This window comes from Myiozetetes cayanensis, unplaced genomic scaffold, assembly GCF_022539395.1.
Source record: "Myiozetetes cayanensis isolate MyiCay16 unplaced genomic scaffold, myiCay2020 scf20-37, whole genome shotgun sequence".
Lineage (NCBI taxonomy): Eukaryota > Metazoa > Chordata > Aves > Passeriformes > Tyrannidae > Myiozetetes > Myiozetetes cayanensis.
Window position 1 is genome coordinate 5,102,659 of NW_026087412.1, and position 26,379 is coordinate 5,129,037.

At 45.8% G+C, this 26,379-nt stretch overlaps 1 protein-coding gene across 3 annotated transcripts in view; it reads right to left on the reverse strand.

Annotated features, from left to right (window-relative positions):
* The window catches only part of ELFN1 (extracellular leucine rich repeat and fibronectin type III domain containing 1), a 103,895-nt gene that overhangs the window by 45,231 nt on the left and 32,285 nt on the right, over positions 1–26,379 (reverse strand). For all 3 annotated transcript variants that reach the window (XM_050317410.1, XM_050317412.1, XM_050317411.1), the window contains exon 3: positions 184–318. The gene's annotated coding sequence lies outside the window, so the exon portion shown is untranslated. The remainder of the gene's footprint in view (positions 1–183; positions 319–26,379) is intronic.

The window sequence follows — 26,379 nt, forward strand, 5'->3', positions numbered from 1 at the left end:
TCCCTACTGGAAATGAATGCCATGAGGCTCCCCTTCTCCATCCACGCCTGGGGAGGATTTCCTGGTGCTGGAACCCTCCCCAGAAGGACGTGCTCCATCCCTGCTGGCTCTCTCCCGTGGCCAGCTGTCTCACACAGCTACTTCTCTCACTGCAGAGATGCCACTGACAAGGTCACCCCTTACCTTTGAGCCTGTGTGTCACTGCTGGTCCTGGCTACAGTCATGAACGTCTCCTAGTTGTTGTCTGCAGGGGCTGGGAGCCACACTGGACACAGCATCTGGGGTCCCACAAGGTGGTCACCACGCCCAGTATTTGAACTGCAAGGAAAAAAGAGAAAATATAAGAGGGAGTTTCATCAGGCGACATAAAAGATTAATAGATTGATTGATTGATTGATTGATGGCTTGATTAACATGAAGCCATCCCAAGGACAGCATGGCTGCTCAAGTTATGGATCAAACACAGAGACACGGGGACCAGAGGTGAAAGGGAGGAGGACCAAAGGGAGGTCCAAATGAGATCAGCTGCTCAACAGAGTAACGAAAGGGGAAAAGAAATTCACTGGAAGGGGACCTGGGACTGAAGTAAAAAGAATGGGACAAATGCCAGACAGTGATGGAAAAAGATGCAAGGAAGATGGATAGCTCTGGGCATGCACAGGGCAGATGGTACAAGACATCAATGCCAAGCTCCTGGAGGAGTGAGGAGCCACTGCCACCACCAGCATCAGCCACCCAGCACGGACAGGTTTTAATAAGCTTAATAATCATCCTTACACTGCAGGATTGGTCTCATAAATGTCTTTTTAAATCTTAACTGTGATTTTATTGCTCTCAGTTGTCACTTTGAACCCCCTCCTTGTTTTTCTATTACTTTTGGATGCCTGGCTGGTCAGGGCTGTCTGTGCTTCCCACTGCTGTCAGTTCCTGCTCACCTGTGATGTGAGAAAACCAGTATAGCAAGAAGGAGTGACACTGAGCGTAACAGTACTCATCTTTGTGGTATTCAATGTCTTGTTTTATTACCATCAACATAATAACAATAATAGCAATATTAGTGACAACCATTTTGTTGCTCCTCCTGCCAGTAATATTCAGACATGACCTAAGAGGTATTTCAGAAAGACAACACAAATCCAGTGCAAGATCCAGGAGAACAGGGCAGTTAATTAAATGTCAGAGTGATGGACAGAGCTGGGACAAGCCTGGAACAATATCAGAGAGCTGGACAACCTCTGACAAGCGCAGGGAGATGGATGGATCTGGGACACGTCCCAGACCTCTCCCCAGCAGAGGCAGAACCCTCCTACCCAAACGCATCTTTAAACACAACATCACTCCCTTTCTGTCACTGTTTCATTGACTTATGCAGGTGAGGAAATTTTCTGGGGAAAGCTGCCTTCTAAGCCATGTCACTGATCACAGCCAGGTCTAGTGACATTTTATTACCTCCAAATGGTGCAAAGGAAATAAAGAGCCCCATTGAGAATGACAGTGTCTTAAAAGTGGTTTTTACCAGCTTATGTGTGAATTCACAGCAGGTAGGGCTTTATTTCACAGAAGATTTCTTCTCCTTTTTCCAAACCAGATAATCGTAAGATAGAGGCCAGGGAATGGGGAGAGAGAATGGCAGCTGGAGAGTGTTCCAAAACTCCAAGAATATTAGAGAACAAAAGGAAGCCTGTGACAGATATGGGGCAATCTGTAAGTCATCAGAAGAGTGGAGAGTATAATAGACTAATCAATCAGGTAGACAAGGGTGAGAAGTGTCACGGGGAGGCAATAGGTAGTTGGAGGTCAGTTATGAAATATAATCTCTAAATTGGAAGGAGAAGGGCAAAAGCACAGAACAATGACAGGTATTTGAATGCAGGTAGGTGAACACTGGATTGGTGATTTCCAGGAGAGTGAATGTTGGATGGGAATATTATGGGGGTAAGGAAAAATAACCTGGTGTTTGAGAGATGGGCACGTATTCTGTAAAGTGAAAGGCTGAACTGGCAAGACTTTTAAAGTGTTGTTCCATTTCAGAAATTGCTGCTGGAAGACGGACGGTGCTTGTTCCTCTGGGTTTCCAGGCAAAGTTTGTCAGGTTAGGAGCAAAAAAAAAAAGCGATGACTTTCCTAAACCTAAGTCCTGCAAATACCAGCTGGAATCTGAAAGCCAAACAGATACTTTCTAGCTTGTGCTTTCTCATCAGTGATTCTGGCATGCGTAATCTCTAATCCATTTAGCTGAGATGCAGGGAAGTTGCATGGTGCCACGCATGAGAAGATGGGGATTCTGCAGGTGAATTTAATTATTCCTTTCTCAGAGAAAGCAGGAGTCAATAAGGCACCACTCACCCTCCATTAGCTACCTGGGATGCACAGGGCCAACAAGAAGCCAGGAAGCATCATTTACTCCAAGCTAAGCAGGAACAGCACCATTACACCCAAAGAAAAGCTTAACATGAAGTAATTTCTACCAACACTTTTCTGACCTTAACTGCATACTACAAAAGCATCACACGGTCCTTCTAACAACAGCTATACCCAAGCAATTAGAGCTGAATGAACAATTCATAATGAATAATCGGTCTGGCAAACTTCACTTCATTTTATGCTCACAAAATGCTCACATGCAGATGCAAAGTTCTCACATTTCTTTGTCAATGGATTTAACTTGCCATTTTTTTTCCACTGAGCAAATAGCACCGTAACAGTTCACTGAAAATCTGTATTGAAATGTAGGCTGGGTGGATGGATTATACCAGTCCAGCTCCTCCATTGGATGAGGGGCTGTAATGGCTCCAAGAAATGCAAATCAGGACTGTTACCTGTCATGTCTGAAATTCCTACTTTGTAATATTTATCAGCACTGGATCACGTTGACTGGACTGAGTATCAGCCATGGATATGGACAATGTGGTCCTCTACAGCTGATGGAGAGGGCCAGGTATCTTCAGAGGCCACTGGAGAGGTGGACACCGAGGACACACTGGAGAACCTGGAGACCTTGAGAGGAAGAACCTGACTCCCTTAAACAACCTGCTTAACTCTCTGTGCCCAGTGCTGGCCGGGGCAGGCCAGAGGCTGTGGAGAAAGGGGCACAGGTGTGCAGCCCAGGAGGGGGAAGCAGCTCGTGGGGCTGGACCAAGGGTGGCAGCTGACCTGCTGGTGGCTAATGAAGCCGAGAACAATGTGTGCTCTATCACACTGAGACACGCAGGGAGATAAGAGAGTGAGGGACAATAAATCAGGCTTTCAAAGCAGAGCATATTAGGAGATCAATGGGACAGATATTAGACCAAAGGAGCAAAAACCAGAGAGACAGGAGCAATTCTGTTCCTCCTCCTTCTCCCCCGTTGCTAAGGATTTCTTTTCCCCCCCCATTTAATAACATCCTCATTGTTTTTAAATGAGCAGCAAAGCCGGTGGGTTCCACGTGGCATTAGCAATGTGTTTGTGAAAGGGAAAGCGACTGGCTCCTAGCAGGATTTGATAAAAGCCTCTCCAAGCTCTCAGTGATTTACAGCTCGAGAAAACAAACACGGACTGATACAAATGCAGAGAGAGGCAGAGCCTGCACCGACATCCAGGTACACTCAATTACCAATTCATCAGCCCAAGTGAACTTGAAGGGCTTTTCAAACTCTACACGGCTCTAAATTAAAGGAAATCTTTAGATGGATAGCATTCTGCAATAGGGGAGAAGAAGACTCATTTCTTGATCTTCAGCTCAGGAGCCCTCGCTTTTCCTGGGCAAAGAGCCATGGGCAAGAGGGGCAGGCAGCAGCTCCCACTCCCCACATGGGACCAGGGAATGGACCAACCATCGGGATGCTGTTCACACACTCTTGCAAAGCTGCCAGCACACAGCTCTCCCTCCCCCCTCACCATGTCAGTCCCCAAACAGCCTTTTTTTAACCTGTCTCTACTAAAAACTTTGCTTTCCTGCCCTGGAGGTATTCATGGCAAAGCTGTGAAAATAACTGATTTTTTGGATCATTGGCTGAACTGAGAAAAAAAAAAAAAAAAAAAAAAAAGAAAAAGGATCACTTCACAGTGACCCCAAATTGGAATTGTCCAGGCTCTCCATGGAAAAATAAATATAGAAAAAAAAATATATATCTATGGTCAACCAATTGTTTAATTCAATCTGAAACTAACTCATGGGGAATGTCATTTTCCCCTCCATCTCCTGCCTAGAAACTCACTTTTTCACAAGAAGAGATGATTTACAGCTTGCCAGCTCCACGCTCCAGCGGCACTGACACCAGCACAGTGTTTCATATCTTCCCCTGCTCCATGAAGCTCCTCTGTGGTGGAGGAAAGGGGCCTTCAGTGCTATTCTGATAAAAATTCAGAGGCATCTGGGGGTAGCAACAGCACCATAGGAATGGAGTGAGTCTGGCTGCTGAGAGACTGCAGGAAACTCTTTGTTAACTGTTCATGCAGAAACTGTTTTGATTTTGGTGCCTAACTGATATCTTGGGGAAATGGCATCTTTGGAAAAGGCAGCGCATCCTCCCCAGACCCCACCTCTGTGTGCTCAGGAGAGGGGCCCCATGCTGCCCGTGCTGATGGAGTGACTTACTGTCCCCAAGGCTGTGTTGCTGTCCCCATCTCCCTGCTCCATGTCCTCATCCCACGGGTTTGGAGAGCTGAACCAGCTGAACCAGAGCCCTGGGGCAGCTGGAAGGGTGGGTGCTGAGCTCCACTGCCGCTCAAGCCTTTGGCAGAGAGGAGACCTGGGAGAGTTTTGTGCCAAGATGCCTGTTCATCAGCAAGGAGAGCTGTGTCAGCCTCCAGTCTCACTCAGGAGTAGGGACTGCCTGCATCCCTGTGGAAGCTGCCAGCATCATCCCTCCTCCTGCCAGAAGCAGCATCAAGCCCTTAATTTTCCACTGGATATCAGCCCTCCTCTTTCCTCTGGCCTCCTCCAAAGACAGCAGCCATCGCTCACACATGCAGCTCCAAGGCTGGCTCTGAACTATTTAAAAGCACAGCAGGTATTTTAATTATTCACGTCAAGCGCGCCTTGCTTGCTAACGACTCTCTGAAGCTGTCATAGCTGCTCGGGGTGGAGCAGAGCCCTGCCAGCAGCTTCCCACGGCCCAACCTCAGGGCAAAGCCTGGGTCTGCAAAACAGCCATGATCCGCTGTTGTCGCTGAGGGCAGAGGTGGCACAGGGGCACTTGGCAGACCTGTCCGGCCTCACGCCCATTTGCCCACCCAACCCATCATCCAACCTCCTGCCCAGCCTGCCTGGCACCTCACAGCCTCCAGGGTGGGGGATCTGCTGAGTGTTTTGCTGTTACTGTGAGCTGCTGCACCCCACGCTCATAGATTAGCTCTTGTAATATTTTAAGGGCGCTGGAATTACCAAAATGCAAGGAAACAGAGGGGTACTTATACAGCACAGCTGGGCAGCTTCAGATGAACACACTAGTGGGGATGACACACTTCCTTGCTGCCTTGAGCTGCTCCCAGGGTTCGATGCAAGGAGCTGCTTTGGAAATCAAGCCTTTGCTGCCCTGCAGCAACATCTTTATTTGCTTCTTCCTTCCTGGTAGCATCAAAAATATTTGCTGCGATAGCATCAATCTTCTTAGAGATTTTAGGAAAAGGTTCTTCACCCAGAGGGTGTTCAGGCACTGAAACAGGCTCCCCAGGGAAGTGGTCATGGCACCAAGCCTACAAGAGTTTAAGAAAAGTTTGCACAATGCCCTCAGGTGCATGGTGTGATTCTTGGGGCTGGTTGTCCTGTACAGGGTCGGGAGCTGGACTCGATGATCCTTGTGGATCCCTTCCAGCTATGGGTATTCCATAATTCTGTGATTCTGCCTCACATCCCTCCTGGGGGCCTGGCACTGAGGGCTCGAGGCAGAACAAGATCTGCTTTTTCAAGGTGAGATAGAGGCAGAAAGAAGGATGGTGTCCCACCTTCATGGATGGAAGAAAGACAGCTTTGTTGAAAGGAGCCAGGCTTGCCCCAGGCTCACAGAGGCTTTTCTCAGCTCTAAGATGCAGGTGTGGGGCAGAGACAGGCACTTGCAGAAGGATCAAGGCTGTGGGTTCCTTCATTTTTACCCCACTGAGCCTCAATTCAATGTAAGCTTTCTTTTTGGGACCTCAGGATTTCTATCTGAGTTTGATCCTTTCTCTTGGAAATTGCTCTTGGTTATTTCTCTTATTTCTGATAATTATTAAGTGTCTCTTCTTCCCACTGCCCCAGTGTAAATTTGGTGGATTTCCAAGAATATTCAGGATGTGCTTTCCCCCACCTCTGCATGAGCAAGAGCCTCATCATGGGCAACCCTGAGGTTCAGGGTTCCTCTCTATCAGCAACACCCCATGGGCAAAGCCTGAGAGCAGAGAGTGCCCCACAAAAGCACATCCCCTGGTTGAAGAGCCAGGCTCTTCAAGCCTCCTGGACCACCAGAACCAGCCCCTCTCTTTTTAACCTGCATGTTTTTAGTGCTAATTTCCACCACATGCCCAATTCGAAGCTCTAATAATGAACAACTGCTTTCTTCCTTTCCTTCTGATTTCATATTCATGAGTCAGGGTTTCCTGGCACTAAACGTAAATGCTGAACGGAAATCGCTGCACAGTGACACGTCTGTGTAGCTTCAGTGTCCATTTATTTGCCTTTTCAAAGAGCTGCTGTGTTAAGCAAACATCTCTGCCTGGATCCTATCTGGAGGAGTTTGTCTGGTACGGCATGGTGCCTGCCGGGGTGGGGGAAGCGACTCGGTGTGATGGTGCCTCACAGATCTGTTTTTGCTTCAGGGTATTTCTTGTACAATAGTTTGAGCTCGGTGGAAACCTCAACCTTTTCATGAATATTTGCTGGAATCTTGGCAGGCTGTGTTCAGCGCTGATACAGCGAGGGATGAAGCAGGGAAGTCCCAGAGAGAAACACATCCATTGCTTCGGCCTGGGCTCCATCGAGGGCTCCTGCAGGCAGCAGTGGGTAGATGTCTTGGCAGGGGAGCCAAGAAGACACTTGTAGCATCACTGGGCAAATTATTTTTCCTGGAAACTAGAAAACTCACTTACACATGCAAAAAACCCAAAATATTTCATGATTCATGCAAACCTACTGCCATCTCCCTTAAGAGAGAGACAAAAGGCATCTTGAAAAAGGGAATGTTTTCTATTAACCATATTGGTCAATAAGTTTCAGTATTTTCCTCAAAGACTGTGCTTCCACACTGAATTGAATTTTTTAAAACAGCAAGGGAAAAATACAATCCATAAGCAAAAGTCAAAGGAGTCAAATCTTCAGGTGTTTCAAGGTGAACCAAGATGTTCTTCTCTGCAGAGGTGCCGAAGGTGCGTAGTCTCCAAACCTTCTAACATGCCTGGGCATGGAGGGAAAGGGGAGCAGCCAACATCCAAGCATCCTGGACTGCTCTGCCAGCTTTGCTCCTGCAATGGTCATCTCCAAGGGGCAAGATGGGCAGTGAGAAACTGCAGCAGTGGATATGGGAGCCTTCCAGTTTTGGAGGTTTTCTTTCCTCTCAGCTGCCTCCACTGTGGTCTCTTCTGAGGCTCTATGGATGCTCCTTATGGTCTTGCTACTCTGCTGCCTTCTGCAGTCATCCATGGCCTTTCCCTGTCTGCCTTTCCCCCAGAGCTTTAACAACCGAGCTCATGGGAGAGCAGGAGCGAGGACGAGAGATGAATTTCAGACCATGAGAAATGAACTCACAAATGTGAGCGTTTGCAACTACCAGCCGAAGAGCTGTGCTCCTGCTCATGGAGGACATCGTGTGTGGTGTGTTCAATCAAAGTAATCAATGGGGACCACATTTTGAGTATTATCTACATGCAACAGACTCCTCATGAGGAAATTATGCAGCAACATTTAATGGTGGCAATGATTCAGCAAGTAATAGAAAGAAATATTTAGCAAACCATCATCAACTTCTCATGGATAACTCCCAGATGGGACTGAGGGTAAAAGCCCTTTCATTAAAAAGCTATTCAGTTATGGTAAAACTGCCATATGTGGCTCACTGAGATTCTGATTGTCAGTGACTTCAGCTTGAAAGCTGCCGTGAAATCACAAAGCTACTTCACATTTGAACAGGGGGGTTGAAATCTGTCTTTAGGGACCTGAAAGCACAGCTAGATCTCACGCAGCTGAAGGTGGCTTACAGCTGGGTGTCTAGGTTAAGGTAATTGTCTAGACTTCTTTTATCATCAGTGAACAGAGAGATGTGCACCAACCCCCAGAGAGTGATTCATTCTTCCTGTCTTAGACATCTATTTTTGGATGGGATGAATTACATTCTGGAGGTGTTCAACTTTCTTCACCAACTATGGAGGAGTCTAGATGAACTTAGCCTAAACACTTCACCTTCCTAATGCTAGAACAGGCAGTGCTTCACTGGTGAAAGCAACCCCAGCTGTGGCAACACAGTGTCACAGTGATGGCAGGTTGGGAGCACTTGGCCAACACCTACAGTGAACAGACACAAGAAAAGCAGTTCCCTCAGACGGGAGGCAGGAGGAGGAGAAATCATTATAAGCACACATTGTGATGATCTCAGTATTTAACTAAGACCTGAGGCCACACTGGTGCCTGATCATCTCATCCAGCTCATTTATGTCACGCAAAAGGTACACATTACACCCAATCACTTCCAGAGTGGGACCTGAAAGTTGTAATTTTGCAGTTCTGGGAGGAAAGCAGGGACTGGTCTCTCAGCTGAGTGCAGCCCCTAAAAGGTCAAGCCTTTTACTGAGCCTGGGTTTTCCTGAGATTAGCAGTTCCAAACTTCTACAACCCAACAATTTAATTCTGAAATATCAGCTGTATTCACGTAACCACACCCAGTTTTGAGCAGCCACATCTTGAAATTTTAAGGGTTTGGTTACAACCTTAAGAGCTGTTATGTAGACAGAAAGTTTTATGTCTGAGTTTTGCCATAGTCCAGGGTCAATGCTAACAACCTACACTGCAAAAACAATCCTACTGTCTTCTAGGAGGCTTCTTGCTATGAGTCTTCCAGAAATAAATGAGATTACTAACTTCCATGGCTTCAGTGGAAGCCAGTTTCAGTCCTCTCAGAAGACCAAGATCTTAGTACCATCTAAGGTCTTAGAGCCATCTAAGCTACCTCTTAGAGACATCATGCCCAAACCTCTCCAGACTTGACTCCTGCAATATACCACAGGAGCAAAACCCAGGACTGGAAACCCAGGAACTCTACAGGACAGCCAGATATGGCAGTTTCAAAGATCAACATGATAAATTCAAATAGGAAAATAACTGGAAGGAGAAGTCACCAGAGGAAGGCCAGCCTGCCATCCATAAATATTTTCTAAAAGAAATGTTTGCAACTGGTTCTGAGCAGGGCAGCTAAATTACAAGAAGCATGTCAGGACCCTTCTCCAAAACCAACAAACGTGTAGGAAGAGTGGGAATAAAATTCATGAGGCTGAAGATAAAAATGAAGGATTTTTAACTACACAGAATTGTGAGCTTTAATTCACAAGGAGAAAGATTTGTGCTCTTTCCTGGGGCGTACTACTGCCAGAAACAGAATGCAGCTGACGACAGAAAGCCAATGGCTGGAAGCCAAGGGGCTCCTTAGGGGCCAGGGAAATGCCTTAGAGACTTTGGTTCTCCATACCAATTGGCTTACACCTGTCAGAAAAAAATTCCCAGTGTTTTTTCCTGACTCAACCGGAAAATCAAGATGGATCATACGTATTTAAGAGTCTGTTCATGATGCTCATGGGATTGTGTTCAAGACAGGGTTGAGCAAGACCTTCAGTTCGCAGTGAGATACCAAAAGTAACACAGACATGCAAAGGGTCTGTCTGTCTGTCTGTCTGTCAGGGAACACACAGGCTTCTTAGGGCCTGGTGATAGAAATTAGACTCCTGTGAACTGAGCAGATTTACTTAATGGTAAGACAGTCCAGCAGGACAGGTACTGCACCCATGCTTGCTTTTCTCCTCTTCAACTTGGTTTCTCTTTTCCTGCCTGCTTCAGCCACTGAGCTACCTGGGGAAAGTTTCTACAGCTGTGCCTCAATTTTCCTCTATTTAAAAACAGACTAATGTGACTGTGAAGTGTTGGATATCTCTCAAGGAAAGCCACTGCATGAGAGATTTTTCTATTTTAAATCCTGAAAAGTGCTAGCCAAATGCTAGTTCTTAAATACAGCTGGTGAATATATAAGGAAAATTGATTTTTGCAGAAGACTACATCATTTAAGTGAAAAGTCAATAATCATCTTCCCTACTAGCATTTAAATATCTGAGCAAAAACATTCAGATGACGATATCCTTTGGTTCAGATTGTTCACTGGAAAGAAGGGAAAACACAGTATTAGACTCAGTATTAAATACTGTGTTGACAGAGAACACAAATGTCAGCTTGACCATCTTAGAAAAGATATTTTAGAATATATAAAATTAAATGACTCAGGATTACTCATGATCGTACATGAAGCAGTGAAAATTCTTATATCAGGAAAATTCTTGGAATTGCTAAGAATGTAAAAAAACCACAGATATAAAAAACATGCCTCCCTTGATAAAGAACTACAGAGACAACAGGCTCTAAAGATGAATACAGTAACCCAAAAGCAAGACAGAATACTAAAGAGTCTAACAGAAATCTCAACATATAATCAAGGGAAAAGACAAAATCACAAACGAAAATGGCCAAAGGAGACTTCCATGAAAGGGGCAGTAAGATAAAAGGGTTTGCCTTGCCTTGTTACAAGGGAGTTTATATATAAGTACAAAAATATGGAAATTTTTTAGAACAAATGCAAAATAAGAAGATGTAGCTCAGTTGGGAAAAAAGACAGAAAACAAAAAGTCCAACATTACAGTATCGTACCAATGGTCAAAAGGATAAAAACAATTAATTCCTGGAAAAGAAACTAAATGTGACCAGCTAGGTCTGGAGCCAGGCCATCCTGGTCAGGTGTTAGTGCACTTCCCCAGTAGAAAGTTCCATTTCAACAAAGCTGAAATTTCTCATGACATTAATTAGTTCTGGCAAAATCACATTTTAAAAGATTAAAAATGTTTTGTAAAATCAAACATTTCATTTTCAAGACTTCAGGAGAATTTTTCATTTCTAGTTTTATCTCATAACAAAATCTTTAAACATTCATATTTAAATGATATTAAAATTAACCTGAAATATATTTTAATAATAACTTAATATTTTATCCAGAATGCAACCAAATGTCAAAGTCTTGTATTTTCCTGCAAGATATAAGTTATTCTATTATCTCACTGCTAAATTTTCAGGCTTTCCAGGTATTTATTCCAGAACTTGTACTGTAACATAAGAAAAAGGCAGACTCTTGAAAGCCTTAGGTATGTTGTTTTTATTCTAATGTGAAAAAAAAGGGAAATCTATAAACAAACATACTGCAGCTCACAGCATCAGACCAAAATATGAGCATCAGAACTGTAGTCCGCTAAACACCCTCATGTGCAGTGAACTGCACTCACTCAGCCTGGGTGAAGAAACAGGAATTTAAAAATACTTTTGGGTACAGGAAAAGCACCTGACTGTGTAGAGTAGCCATTCTTTGTGAACCTTCTTTTTTCTCTTCTCAGTTTGGTTTATATTTAGAAATGCTATAAATATCTTCTGTTTAATCAAATGAAATAATGTTTTGATAGATCATTCACTCATTTAATCTCCCCAAAAGAAAGGCTGCCGATAAGACTGTCTGTTTTCACTGCATCTGTTCACTTGGCAGGAAAAAATAATTTCAATGGAAACGTTGCAAAAACCTACCCTTTCTACCCAGATGCTCTATTTCCATATTTCTGATACCATCCTGCCTTCAACCACTTCTTTAGATTTACATGAATTAACTAGTGTAGGACAGATACCAGACTACAAAGTATTCAAAAAAGGTAATGATCGCTTTTGATGATGACTTTGGAAATTCAATACAGAAGCTGTAATCTCCTGTCCACATACAAAAATAAACATTATGGGATGGGTTTAATACACCTAAAAGTTTCATCCCATAAGGAGCTTTTATATAAGTTTCAGAACGAAACTGAAATCTGGAACAAAGTGTGCAAGTTCCAACCAGGCAGCATTTGTGTGAACTTCCTCCATCATTTCTGCTCATTCTTTGAATTACTTCTGCAACCATCCAAGATTTCTTTGGCACTTGGAAAAATAGTTCAACCATAACTATATGGGGTTTTTTTTCTAATAAAACCTATTGAGTCAAGTATAGTTCTTCACAACTGTTTTTAGAGAAAAGCTAAAAATAAAATATTAAGCTTCAAGTACTGACCAGAACAACAGGTATTTGGGATGTAAATTAGGAATAACTTGTATCTAATCCGGACTGGAGATTCTTTCAACCTCTTCAGTCCTTTCCATGTCCAAGCTGAAGGAATTGACCATCCAGAAAAATCTGTTAGTATAAGATAATGCCACAAGATAATGCCCTGTTCTGTGCCTACCACACCGAGTTAATTGCACTGATACAAAGTATGTAAAAGATACAGAGAAATTAACCCTTTTGATCTCAGGGAATGGGCAAAAGAGGCAACAAAATGCAATCTTCCACAATTATGATCCTTCTATTTTCTCCTAAAGCACTTGATTATTAGGAAAACAGCCTTGAAGACCACACAAAGTACTTAGGATTTGTATGATAATATTGATTATCTGGTTCAGCCAGGGAGTAGAATCTTATCTCTTGTTACTCGCCTTACAAGAGAGGCTCTAACTCTGCAGAAGTTTGATGGTAAATTTACAGTTTTCTGGATCATAGTGGCAGGCAGGAGAGCAAAAGAAAAAAAATATTTGTCACTGTTTCCAGCGTGACTGTTTTACAACATCAAGTCCTAACTGCTGTCAAGATTTTTATAAACTTCAAGGAACAGACAATAAAAGACAAAAATCAGAAAAACAATTAAAGTAGTAACAACAAAAGGGTCCTTTTCTTACCAATACCCCTTTTCATGCAACTATGCACTAACAAAATCATATTGCAGTAAGCCAGATGAATAGGATACTTCTGTCATCAGACAAAAACTCTTGGTAAAATCCTTGCAAGGTCTGAATTACGAAAAAAATAAGCCATCAAGATAAAAGCAATTGCTTTTCAAATGGACAGGAGAAAATGGATTGATAAAACATGATCAAGTAGTTATTGCATGTAATTTGATGGCAAGCCTGTATAAAACTTAATATAGTGTCTATTGTGCCTCTTCCAGATTATGGTCTTGATGTTACTGGCTCATGAGTAGTGCTGGAGAAACTGCAGTGAGAAAAGGAGCTTCCAACATGTAATTTGGTTTTGTCCTAAAATACAGACATATTGTCAGGAAATAGTAACTGTTACCAAAAATACTGCTGGAATGAAAAATACTGTGTTCTTTCCAGTGGAAATAATCTTAGGAGAAGAAAATACCAAAATAGCCGCCACTAAAACACAAAGTCCCTGTAAGAAGAACGTGCCCTGATTCAGCAAAACAGGTGAATGTGTGTGTTTACGTCAAGGGAGTTCTGACCAGTGGAAATCACCCATGTGTTACAATTTTAAGCATGTTTATGTCCCCTTGACGTCGGTTGGATACACAGCACTCCTCTAAATTGGGTGGTAGTAGGGAACCTTCACCTCCCCGTGGCAGTTTGGATGCTATGGTACCAAGTTCTGGGGAAAAGGGAGACCTAAGAACATAGCTCATCTGGAAAAAGGCTGAAAAGCTGTAGAACTCTGCAACACCTTTCTCCTGCACAACTCACAGCAAGAGGGGAGTGGAGAAATGGATCATTTCAGATGGAATCGAAGAGTCTGGTAGCCTGCTAGCTTGCAGAGTTGATAACCCACGGGATGCTTTGGGTCTCTGCCATGTCCTGGTGATGGCAGAGGGGATCAGTTCCTCTCTGGACCCTCCTTGACATTGAAAACTCAAGTGTAGGGACAGAGTTTAAGGAATCAATTCTAATCCAACTCACGATCATGTGTAGCCTTGGCACAGCTCAAAAGTCCCATCGGCCTCCATGAGGAGGAGATCATGGAAGGAGGCCAGTGTGAGGTGTGTAGTGATTCCCATGCCTCGAGGCAGCCATTTGTGACCCTTCCTCACACAAAAGGAGGGACTCTCACAGCAAGTCTCAAATCCAAGGACAGGTCCTTAAATATTTACCTCAGAATCTGGATTTTCATTTTTGGCTCTTTGATCTTTTTTTTTATTTTTTTTTTCCTTTTTGTCTTCACTCATTCTTGAGTATTTAGTCCCATCCCACAGCTCCTGAATGGATGTATTAAGAATAAAATAACAACGAGGGGTGGGATTTTCCAAAGCACTCAGCATCGCCTGACTCTATTCTCTTTGAAGTCTGCAGGAGTTTCATTATCAACTTCAATGGGAGCAGTTAAGCCAATGCTACACATTGTAAACGTGCATATTCATGAAGCAAGCAGGATTTGCTAATGGGACATGGATTCAAAGGGCTGATAAGATTTTAGTGAAATAGCTACTTGAAAAAAAAACCCAAGTAGTTCCATGAGCACCAGAACTGTGAAATCCTGCATTCCTTGAGCCTGATTGACTTGGGCACCAAGAAGGTGCATGTGCTGATTGAAGTCCTTCCTGTGGGTGGGGTGCTGAGAAGTGTGCTCTCTCCCAGATGGATTCACTGGCATCAAATAAAGGCTCAGCACAACATGGCAGCTTTTTCCTCAGTAGAAGTAGGGCATCTCTCTTCTACCTCTGCCTGTCTGCTCAAACCTTGAGGGAACTTGCTATTTTTGAGATTGCTACCCTCTATCAAATTCGGCTGAAGTTGGATAATGCACTTAAAAGTTGTGAGGCGTATACACACAGGTATAAACATGCTCCATGTGAGCATGAAATCCAAGTTTTTGCAGGATCTGCAGGAAGTCATGTTAAGACCTCTCAGAATCAAGTTCTGAGGGAGTGAAAAAGATGTATTCAGAGTAGCTGATCAGCAAACAGCCTCTGACAGGTGAACCACAACGCTCTGAGAATCTCTGCTACGGAGAAGGTGCTAAGAGAAGGGCAATCCTTGAAGAAAGAAGACAAGAATATGGTCCTTTCAGTGGAATTATGAAAATGACTGCTGAGATAAAAGTACATTCCAGACAAGAATCTGAAAAATATGTGTGGCAAAATTACTCACAGTACTCAAATTTACTCGCAGTACTCAAAATGTCTAAAAAAATACTGGATTTTAAAGGGTGCAGGGATTTTGAGCAACAGAGGCACTGCACTTCTGGAAAGCCAGGGCATTTCCATTCTGGAAAGCCAAAGCATCTTTGGCTGCACAAAGAAAATGAAAGGAAGCGGCAACAGTGACTGGTCCCTTTGGCATCTGGGCTAAAGCAGCCCAAGAGGAAGACAGAGAGAGTTGGATACAGTCCCCAAACTCCTTTCATATGGGAATCCAGACTCCCAGGAACAAAGCCTGGCAATGGACCTTCCCTGCCAAGAGCAGCCCATTGCCAGCCCAGGTGCTCACATGCACTGTCACTGCCTTTGGCACCAGGGATGTCCAGAGAAGAGGATCAATTCTCTTTCCACCCCACAATTTCCACACCGCTGACAACTCAGAAAACAATTCAAGAGGGAATTCAAAGGATCTGTTGAAATTTCAGCTAGGAAATCTGAGTGAGTGAGCATATGTAAATAGAAAGAATGAGTAGCACATAATTACATCAAATTGTTACTTAGCAAGGGAAGTAAATAACCCAAAATATGCAGAGCAAAAAATGGCAATGAATTAGAACTAATTACTTAAGGCTAATTAAAATAAGAATGGCTTGAATTGAAATATGTTAATAGCATTGAACCTGCCACCTACGAGGGAATTTAAATAAAAGTGATAATGTCACTTCAACCTTCACCTGACAGGAGTGGAAAGCTGAAATTTGGAGCTCATGGCTGCTTGGGGGTACTGACCACAGCAATGCATTATTTATGATTACTCTTGGAATGGGCTGGATTTTTCTGGCAGGTGCAGGTCTCCTGGTCACGGGTAGAAAGAGGTCTTTCTTGGATAATGGATGTGAAGTGGAGAAAATACTGTGACAGGTAAAAGCCAAATCCCTCGAAGACAAATAGATCCTGAGGTACCTCTCCATGCTGGGAAGTGCAACGGTTGAAGAGAGCAAAAGAGAGGCATGGAGATAATGAGATCACAAAAAAGGAAAGAGAAAGAAGGAACAAGAGAGACTGAGGGAGCGAGGAATGAAATTGATAGGGAAAGCTTAGAGCCATGACAAATCATCACCAGCTTCAATTACACGAGCCTGCTGGGCTATGAAATCTGCCAAAGGTCACTGGATTCCTGTCTTTGCAATTAAGAAACAAGTGGCTTTGTTGGTTCCACCCCACAGCCCAACTGTCTGGTGTGAGTGTCCAGGGACCAGAGGCATCACGGATGGCTGTAGGTACCTGCATAGACTGCAGGGCACTAACAAGCTGGTCCAGAGAGCATGGACAGCCCCATTTAGGAGATGAACAGAGCCAGGCACCAACTCCTAGCACTCAGCCAGCATGCCAAAGTGGCACTCCTGTGCCAGCAACTCGTGCCCTGCCAGAAAGCAGGGGGAAACCTCAGGCACCAGGAAAGCCTGGCTCAGCATCTTCTCACTGTGCTGCAGCCACACCACAGGGCCCAGCTTGTGCTCCACCACCACCCTGGGTAGGCTTATGCCCCAACCCATCCTCAGCCATAGCCACTGATCCCAGTAGGCTTGGATCCTGATCTTCTGCCACAAGCAGTGAGTGCCCTGGTTCTGGACTCATCCCTGGTGCTGAGCTGGGCATGAAGCTCCCCTTGCTCCTCCAGGAGCCAAGCTGGTAGCTGTGTTTACTGTCTTACTCTTTCCAGTTCCTCTGGTTCACATTGGAGGTGAAAGCCTCTTAACCCTCTCCCTGGGATTCACCTGAAAACCATGAGCTCCTCATCCCAGCCTCCTGTGTGGACAGGGGCCATGGAGGAGATGGAGAGTGGGATATGGCAACAGTTAAGCCTTTCCAATTTCACTCCAGCTCCTAGGCTGGCTTTTGAGCCATCCGAATGGAATGCTGGTGCCAGGCTTGCCGCCAGCAGATGAATCCAACTGGATTCATCTTGGAGCTGTGCATCTGAGGAAGCTCTAAAGCCAAAGCACAGTTGAGTTCTGCCCAGCAGGTACGGAATGTTGTGAAATATCAGCAGAGCTGCTGCAGTTCCAGAGGCCCTGCCCTCTCCATAACAGCCTTTCCAGCATGGACCAGCTGCTGAGACTGGACTGCAAAAACCACTCAGTACCAAGAGTGTGGACTGACTCCCAGGCAATGGTAACGAGCCTTGGATTTATTGCCTGAACTACAGGCTGTGACCTGCCGATGACCATCTCCTCAGAGCTCCATTTATACCAAATGCCAGCCAGGATGGGTGGCAATGGGACATACCCTTGGAAAACATCACTGTACTGAGTACCAGGGCTCTACTTTGAGCATGCTGGTGGGGTAAATCCATGCCAGGGTGGTTGTAATTTGATTTCTATTTCTCCAGTCTCCAGCAGAGGAAAAAACACCTCTTAGAAAACCAGAGTTCAGACTCACCACTCCTCCAGTGCATGGAGGATCTGTTGCAGGCCAGGACCAGGTTCCTGGGAGCCTGCTGCCAAGATCCTGGCATCGCCAGCACTGCCCTGCCTGACCCTCTGCCTTCCAGGGAGGGAAGCCCTGGCACTGGTGAGGATGCTGCCTCGGCAGACACAAGCAGTCGGCTGAAAGACATTTCCTCTTTGTTTCTCTGCTCGGTGTAATGAATCCTACCTCCCACTCAGCTCTGCTAAGTAAGAGGAGTTACTGTGAGTAATCCCCACTTCGGCATCTTCTGCTGTAATCGCAGAGAAATCACATTAGCTTTTTTTTTTCTAGGACAAGGAGAAATTCATCAAATTGCAATCCAGGGAGAGCACACGCGAGAGAGAGAGAGAGAGAGCGAGCCAACAACACACACATACCCTGCAAAAATCCCAAAGTTGACATTTACATTTCAAACACTTATAACAGCTAAACAAATAACAGTAATTATACTATTTGCATACTTTGTTAAATAATTGTTTGTTAGGTAAAGGCAGCCTCTATGTGTGTGTGTGTGTGTGTGTGCAAGGAGAGGATGGTTGAAGCCTCAGGAAGCAGAACAGCTGCTGCTTCCCTTCCCAGGTGACTTGTTTGCTTTACAAAATGGTGACAAGTGACCCAAAGCATTGCCAGGGGGTTGGATGTACTGATATACAGGGCACAGAGGCATGGGGCAGGAGGCCCTTGGCTGTGCAGGATGAGGACCAGGAGCCGTAATCCTGCTGCCCAGCAGCCACATCACCCCCCTGAGCACACAGGCAAGCTGATTGCTCCAGACACGAGCACCAGCACTTGATGAGGTGAAGGTCCCATGCTCTGAGACATGAATTTAGGATTCTAGAAACATCCCCAAGAAGGAGAGCTGCAGAAGAAATCGGGGGAAGGCAGAAAAGCTGGACAGACGAAGGTTCCCCACTTTGCAGCACCACATGCTGAACACCTCTCTGACGACGATGCCTGACTCAGAGCCCACAGACCATCTTCTGGCTGGTGATTTCCCTTTGCTTCTGCAAAAGCATCTCAGCTTTCATCCCTTCCTGCTCAGCTCCTCGGGCAGACAGCTAATTGAAGGGTTTTTCTTTCATTTCTAGTACAGAAAGGCCAGTAAATGCCTTTTAATGTGCCCAGCTTTCCTCATGATTGGCTCTATCCACTCACCCCTTCTATCCTTTTTTTTTTTTTTTTTTAAGTAGACTTGAATGATGCAAACTGGTGGAGAGAGGAGAAGCCTTCTGTCTCTCCTCACATGGTCAGAAAAGGTGGAGCAGAGCCAGAGCCACTGCATCTTTTCACACCTGGCTGGAACCAGGTCAGGCAGCTAATGCATTTCTCAGGCTCAGTGGCTACTTGTTGGAGACACACAAATGCTGCTCGGTTGTTTCAGTGCTGGAGGCTGGGAGGAAAAAAAATTCCAGCGAGAGACATATGTGTCGGAAGGCAGAGAGGGATGTGGTGCCAGGAAAAAGAAAAGTGATGCATGCATGGAGCGCTGGGCTCTCTGCAACAGGAAGAGATGCAGATTAAATAAAAGGCTCCGTGACTTTGAAACCACCCCTCACGCTGTCAGTTAAGACAGGAGGCTTCATTAACTGTGAGAGAGAGTGATCACGCCCTGTCCAGAGGTTAAAACTGTCTGTGTGAGTCCCTCAGCCTGGCAGCAAACCCATGCTAACTCCTCATCCCCCATCCAGAGAGTTTGTACCCCCAAGCAACAGCAGGAAACTCAGAGTCCCAAGGAGGAACCCAGGCGTTTGCTGGCTCTGATCTGAGCAGCTCAGATTTTTAAGTGCACAACTAAGGGCATCCCATGGGGCTGGGGAAGAGAAATGCTCCAAAATAACCACTCTTCCTTCAGAACATTTTGACTGGAAACGTTTATATTTACCCTTCAGACAAAACTTTTTCCTGATTTTTCTTTCTTTAAGTTGAAAGAACATTTTCCAGTTCAACTCTAGTTCTTTCAAGTAGAAATGTTCAGTTTTCTTTAATGACTCCTTTCTCCTTTCTCTCCCACTACTCTGCTTTTTACTTAGAGTTTAAAAAAAAAAAAAAAAAGGAAATGAGGGAAGGAAAACTAACAAAACCAGAGTGAATTTTTTACACTAGTTTCAAATAACTTGAAAAAAAAATTTTTTAAAAGTTTTATGAGTGATTTTGAAGGCTGCAAAAGCTTTATTCAAACCTTTTTTATGTAGGTCAAAAAACTTCTTCCCAGGATAAAGAAAAGCCTAAACAAAAACCCTTAATGTGGGTGAATCAATGTGGACCAGCTCTATAAATAAGTTGCCACAGCAATAAAAGCTTTACCCCAACTGACTGTGCCTTGTTGTCACCTTCACCTGCCCCAAATGCTCTGTGTTCCTCTCCTGCCTTTCCAGCCTGCAGCTGGAGCTGCACAAGGCTCACTGTGTGTGCTACAAAACAGGGCTGTGCTGTAGTCCATGATGATTTACACTCAGTTTGCACAAGTTCAAATGCCTTCTCTCCATGAATACCTCCTCCATCCTGCTGCCCTGCATCTCTGAACAAAGGCAGGACTTTAGGGCCAGGTGAGAAAGCTCACTGTCCTACCCATGTGCTGATACATCACCCTTGGCTAAAAAAAAATAATTTAAAAAAAATCATAAAATTACAGAATCACAGAATAGTTTGGGTTGGAATTGGAAGGGACCTTTAAAGGTCATGTGGCCCAATTCCCCTGCCATGGGCAGGGACATCTTTCACTAGGTTGCTCAAAGCCCCATCCAGCCTGGCCTTGAACACTTCCAGGGATGGTGCCAGTGTTTTAACACCCTCATTTCTTCCTTATATCTAGTCTGAATCAACCCTCTTTTAGTTTAAAACCGTCACGCCTTGTCCTATCACATTTGGCCCTGCTAAAATGTCCCCATCTTTTTTGTAAGCCCCTTTTAAGTCCCGAAAGCCTCTGTTGCTAGAAACTGCTCTCATTTAGCCAGTCGAAAGTGAGACACTCATTAAAAAAATGTAATGAGCAACTAAGGTAATTTTTTTTTTTTTTTTTAAGCTTTTTGATTAGGTGGACTTGCTGGGCAATGCTGCACTCAGCATGAGACAGGAATGTGAATCTCTGAATCTCTCTCCGTGAATGGAGCAGCAGGTACAGAGGAGATGGGCTGCCAGGGAGCGGGAGTCGGAGCTGAGAGCTGCCCGGGATGGCTCCGGAGGGCAGCGGGATGCTCTGACGGCACCACCGCGTGTGTGTGCCCGCATGTCGGCTCGGGGATGCCGTCATCCCAGCTCGGTGGAGCTCGGTGGAGCAAGGGAGCCCGAGCTGACAAAAACACATGTAGCAGCGTCGGGAGCCGAGCGGGGACGCGCCTGGAGGTCACCGGGGCTGCTCCGGGGCTGCGGAGAGCGGTGCCAGCCCCGAGCAGGGCTAAAAGGGTTGACCCTGACGCTCGGCTCCGGCACCAGCACCCCGAGGGAGGTTTGAGAATGTGAGCTGGGTCGAGGCACGAGTCAGAGCTGTCCCCGCAGCGCACAGCAGAGGGGGAGAGGCTGGCACGTGTCAGCCTTGGGAAGTATGCATGGGTCTTGGGAAGCATGCACGGGTTTAGGAAAAAAAAAAGGCAAAAAATCAGAGAGAGAAGAAGTGCGACTCCGGCCTCCCTTTACATAATAATTATCAAAAGAAGTTCAAGGAAATGGACAAATTTCACTTCAAACGACATTTAACACTTAATTTTGCTTCATCCTTTTTTTTGAATAGTTCTTATAAAACACAAAGGCTTTAAACAAAAGGTCATTAAGAGATAAAGAATTGAAGCCCTTCTTGCGAGAATGAAAGGAGAAGGCATCTTGACATTTTTAGCGTGGGGTTTTTTTTCCCCCCTCTCTTTTCCAAACTGAAAATTAATCAACATTGATTCGATTTCACACACATAAGCCTGTTTCGTGGAAGTGGCATTTGCTGACAGAGAGCTGTTTCGACAAGAAAATTCCAGCCAGAGGAGCACACAATATGCTGCACACCATTAGGGTACATGAGCTGCAAGGACACTGGTCTCCCAGGGTTCATAATAAATCCCATCCTTTTTCTGGGTCAAGAAACTCATAGCTGTCTGGAGGTTATGCTAACACGCCAGGGTTTGGGAACTGATGTCAAGATCTGAGGAATTCCTGTTGCCTGGAATAGAAACAATGAAATTGTTCCAAGGCACCATTTATTCCCAGGTGCCTGCAAGCTGTCATTTCTGAGGAAGATGAACAATTTGAGAAGATCTAATGTCTTCAGAAATAATTCAGAAAGACAGAATTCATTCAGCTCCCTGGGTCAGTAATGAATGGGACTCGTGTGAGTCAGAGGAGGACGGAAGGGACCTGACCACCAGCTCTCCCAGACCAGGTGAGTTTATGCAGCCACACAAGGGGCAAAGACAAAGGCTTTGAGCAGCTCAGATTGGAAACCACACGTGCTCCACAAGGGCTGGGTGGGAGCAGTGAGGACCAAGGGATGCAGTAACCACAGGGCTGGCAGGCACAGGCAAACAGCAGGATGCTGTTCTGCCAGCAGTTAAGCACCAACCTAGTCCCCCTACCTTCTGCTACTCCAGCATCCCAGTTCCCTCCAGTAAATGCCTCTTTTACCTTGCCTCCTTTCACCTGTCAGTCAGTTCTAGTCTAAGGACTAGACAGGAATTTGTCTATCTGGGAACAAACAAGCAATGCTTTGAACAGCGAGGTATTTGCCAAACAGCTGTGAGACACCCTGAATGTGTCACAGCCTTTACCTGCAGCAGAGGGTCAGAGGTGGGATGAGGAAAGGACAGCACTGAAAGAATCACAGAATCATTAATGTTGGAAAAGACTCCCATGCCCACTAAACCGTACTGCAGTGAAGCGACCTGCTTCCCAATATGACACGATGACACACTGAGCCTGGGTACCAGAACCAGTCCTGCTTCCCTGCAGCACTTCCCTGGCTCTGTGCAGCATGCTGTCCTGGCTGGCATTCCCTTCCCTGACTACACCACTTTAGAATGCTGTGGTTCCCCTGTATCTGTGTCAGAGAGCAGAGAAAATGGCAAGGGAAAAGCAAACAAAGTGAATGGGAAAACCATAACAAAACCAGCAGAAAAATCTTCCCACGCCACTCTGTGCTTTCAAGTAAATGAAGCTAATTAACTAATTGCCTAAATTATTAGGGCTATTTTTACCCTTGTATGAAGGCTTGGCTTTATTGCCAATTTCTTAAGACTCAGCACTGAACTCCCAACTTATCAGAAAGTTAATGAAGCAAAGCCCCTGGAGTGGGGAGCTGGAGGGCAGAGCAGCTGCTGGGCCAGGACTGGGATTGGGGCTCAGGTGGGCACCACTGCAGCAGGGAGGGAGCATCTGCAGCAAAACAACCCCCCTTGGGTGATGCTGTTTAACAGAGAAGTTCAGTTATTTGCTGAAATCTCACCTGCACCTGAAGCTGCCCCCAGTAAAGGATTTCTCTGTAACTAAGCATCCCCTCTGCTCCATCAGTTTCCCACTGCAGCCAAGGTGATAGTGTTTCACACCTGGGTGAGAAAAGGGCAAGACTGATGGCTACATACCAGTCTGGCTCCATGGAAATCCACCTGCTTTCATGGGCAGACCCAGAGTAATCTTGGACAACTGGACAACAAGCAGCAAAACCTGCTTGAAAAAGGCTTTCTGGCCACAAGGCACATGCTGCCAATCTACTATTGACCCATCCAGGGGCAAGCTGCTAAAGGTGGGGATGCAAGTGGGGACTTTGAGTCTGCATCTAAAGGTGGATGGAGCTTGGTGGAGATGGTTTTAACAGCTGTTTGGGGACCTGGTTGGGATTTTAGTCGATGGAGCTTGCTGGCATCCAGTAATAACTTGCTGGAGTTATCACACCCCAGCACTGCCAGCTTGGGTCTCTTGAACCAGCTCTCAGCAAGGAACACCCTCTTGGGGCCAACTGGAGCCTCTGCTCCTCTCAGGCAAGCCGTGGGGCTCTGGGAGCACCAGCACCAGGCTCAGGGCTGTGCACTCTGCACTGCCCCAGGAAACAAACTCTTTTCAAGCCTGGTTTCCCCACTGTAGCCTTGGAGAGCAAGCTCAATCCTGCCCGTGCTGCTTCCAGAGCTAACTGGGGTTTGCTGGGCTAGTGATGCCTGGAGTCTCCACACTTACAGAATGGGATGCAGCCAACCAACCAAAACATGTGTGTCCATCTCCCTGCAGGGAGCTAACAGCAATGTTGTTTCTGACAGAGGAGTTAGTGGGACTTTCAGGATGTGTTTACTGAGATGCACCCATTGCTCTTTCTCTCGGGACACCACCATAGACCAGTGAGCACTGCTTTGCACATCAGCCCCAGAAATCCCTGGATGGAGATACATTCTCTGCAAACAGGGAACTTGATGTTACATGGCCCATATGCACAAAGTCACCCCTTCATCACAGGCACACAAATATCCCCTTCCCAAATTATCCAGACCACGCTTCCCAAATGGAAAGGGCTAATCCATCTGCTGTAGACTCAACTGACCACACACACTGACCCAGGCACGCAGCCTCCATTCAGGCAGGAATCCAAAGTGGCAGGAGCTCCCTCCTTCTGCTTTGAGAAAATGCTGTTTTCTTGGGTTTTGAGGGATTTTCTCCCCAAGGAAAACTAAATGTTTTCTCCTCTCCAGCTAAATGCCAACTTCTTGGCTCCCCGGTGGAAATCTCAGTTAACTCCATTACAATCCCCCAGTCATTCCAGCTGAAGAGCTGGTCCCCTCAGGAACCAGAAGACTGATAGCCCTTCTTTTCTGTAACAAATCTCACTTATCAGCTGTAATGAGGTGACATTTCAAGTCTGGCTCTTCTCTCAACACACAAGTACACAACAGTTTGGGGTGGCAAATCTCTCCCAGGCATGTCATTGAGGAGAAGGGCAGGTGACAGTCCACTGTCCTTTAGATGCAGGAGGGAGCTCCCCTCTGGGTTGTCTCCAGGTTTGTTTTCAATGTTGGGCCAACCAATGTGGCTGAGTCCTGGAGACCTCTAAGAATGGAGATCTCACAGCCTCTCTGGCCATCTGTTCTGGAGCTGTGCCACACTCTTAGTGCACATCTCCTTCCAAATGCCCAGCCTGAACTTCCCAAGCTGCTTGTGTGCCCACTGCACCCCTGTGAGGCTGCCTGCTGCTGTTGGGAAGAGTTTGGCTCTATCATCTTTGCAAGCTCTGCCCAAGCAGCTGCAGTTACTTGATGCTGCCCTTCCAACCTGGATCCTGCTGGCTGGCAGGATGTGGAGTCTTTGGATGCCCTGAAACATTGGTCTGACACTGCTGGTGAAGGGAATGTCAGCATCACATCAAACTATAAAGTAAACCACAGACTTTTCTGGGGCAGTTTCCACCCAGGCACTTGTGCCTCCAACAGGGCTCCTTGACCCCTCACAACTGTTTGGGTGAGAATCAGTAAGATGATGAAGGTGGACTAGACAGCAACCACTGCCCTACTCAGCTGGGCACACCTCACAACTCAGTGAGCAACTCACCACAACCTTTGGTACCTGTCTCTCTACCTGCAGATGCTCTCCCCAGACTCTGGCCACCTTGACTGCTGAAGACCCCATCTCGGTCAGAGCTAGCCAGCTTTTGCTGCTGAAAAATGCCATGTTTTGAGGTTTGACTAGTCCAGAGTGGAATCTCTGTTAGATCAGGCTCTTTTCTCTTAGAAAAGATGAATACTTTCTACAATTTTGCCAGCAAAGCACAGGGAGCCATTGTCCCAAAGTTTTGTAAACATAAACCAGAGATTATTGTCCCTGGGGTGATCTGGCAGGAAACGTCACCATTTTCAAGGGCCTTCCTGTGTGTGAAATGGAAAGAGCCCTGCTGCCCTGTAGCTCCCTGTTTGCAATGTACTTAGAAATTCTTGAGTACCTGGCACAATACTTGCTGTATTATCTCCTACCTCATCTCCTGTGTATAAAGCTGGCAGCCTGGCAAGGGGAATTATTCCAGATTTGTGCTGTCCAGAAAACAGCCTGACAAGAAGATTTGCAAGTCACGTCTCCCCGCTCAGTGCCACCTCCTGCCCCATTGCTCAGGAACCCATTAGAGATGATGAAACTTGGGCTCTCCACCCTGGGAGAGGGTTGACAACCCCAAAGCAGGAACTGGCAGGCAGTTCTCACTGCCTGCTGCCAGCTCTGAGGACTGCTCACTTGCTGTTCCCATCACTCTCAATGTTCCCACCAAGACACTGCTACCTCAGCCACCACTGCAGAGAAACCACATCCAATGCTGACCATTCCACCTACGCTCAGGGACCAGCTGGGACACTGGGTGACAACAGGGAGCCCAAGAGAGGTCAGTCCTGCTGCAGTATTTACAATACAGGAGAATATCCTGGTTTCTTCATTCCCCCCAAGCCCACAGTGGAGATGGAGAGGACTTTAGGACACTGCTATTTCCCTACTGCCCTAGGGTGGGTCCTGCTGGAGGTGTTGGGGCAAAAGGAGGAAAAGTCTGATTTCAATTTACCAAGTGCCTCTTCCCAGCACATTTGCAAGTCGGATTCAAATTTTCAGGGTTGCCTCCTGCATATTTTATCCACTAACATATTTGCAGATTTAAATACAATACAAAGCTGCAGACACCATTAAAAGAGGCTAGAGAGGAAAGGACAGGAGAAGCTTGTCCTTTTCCTTCGGGCTTATGGACGATTTCATTCTGAGAGGTCAGAGAAGGGGCATTGCCAGGTGGGAGCTGTGCCAGACCCTCACCTGAGCAAGCACTGCTTGAAGGAA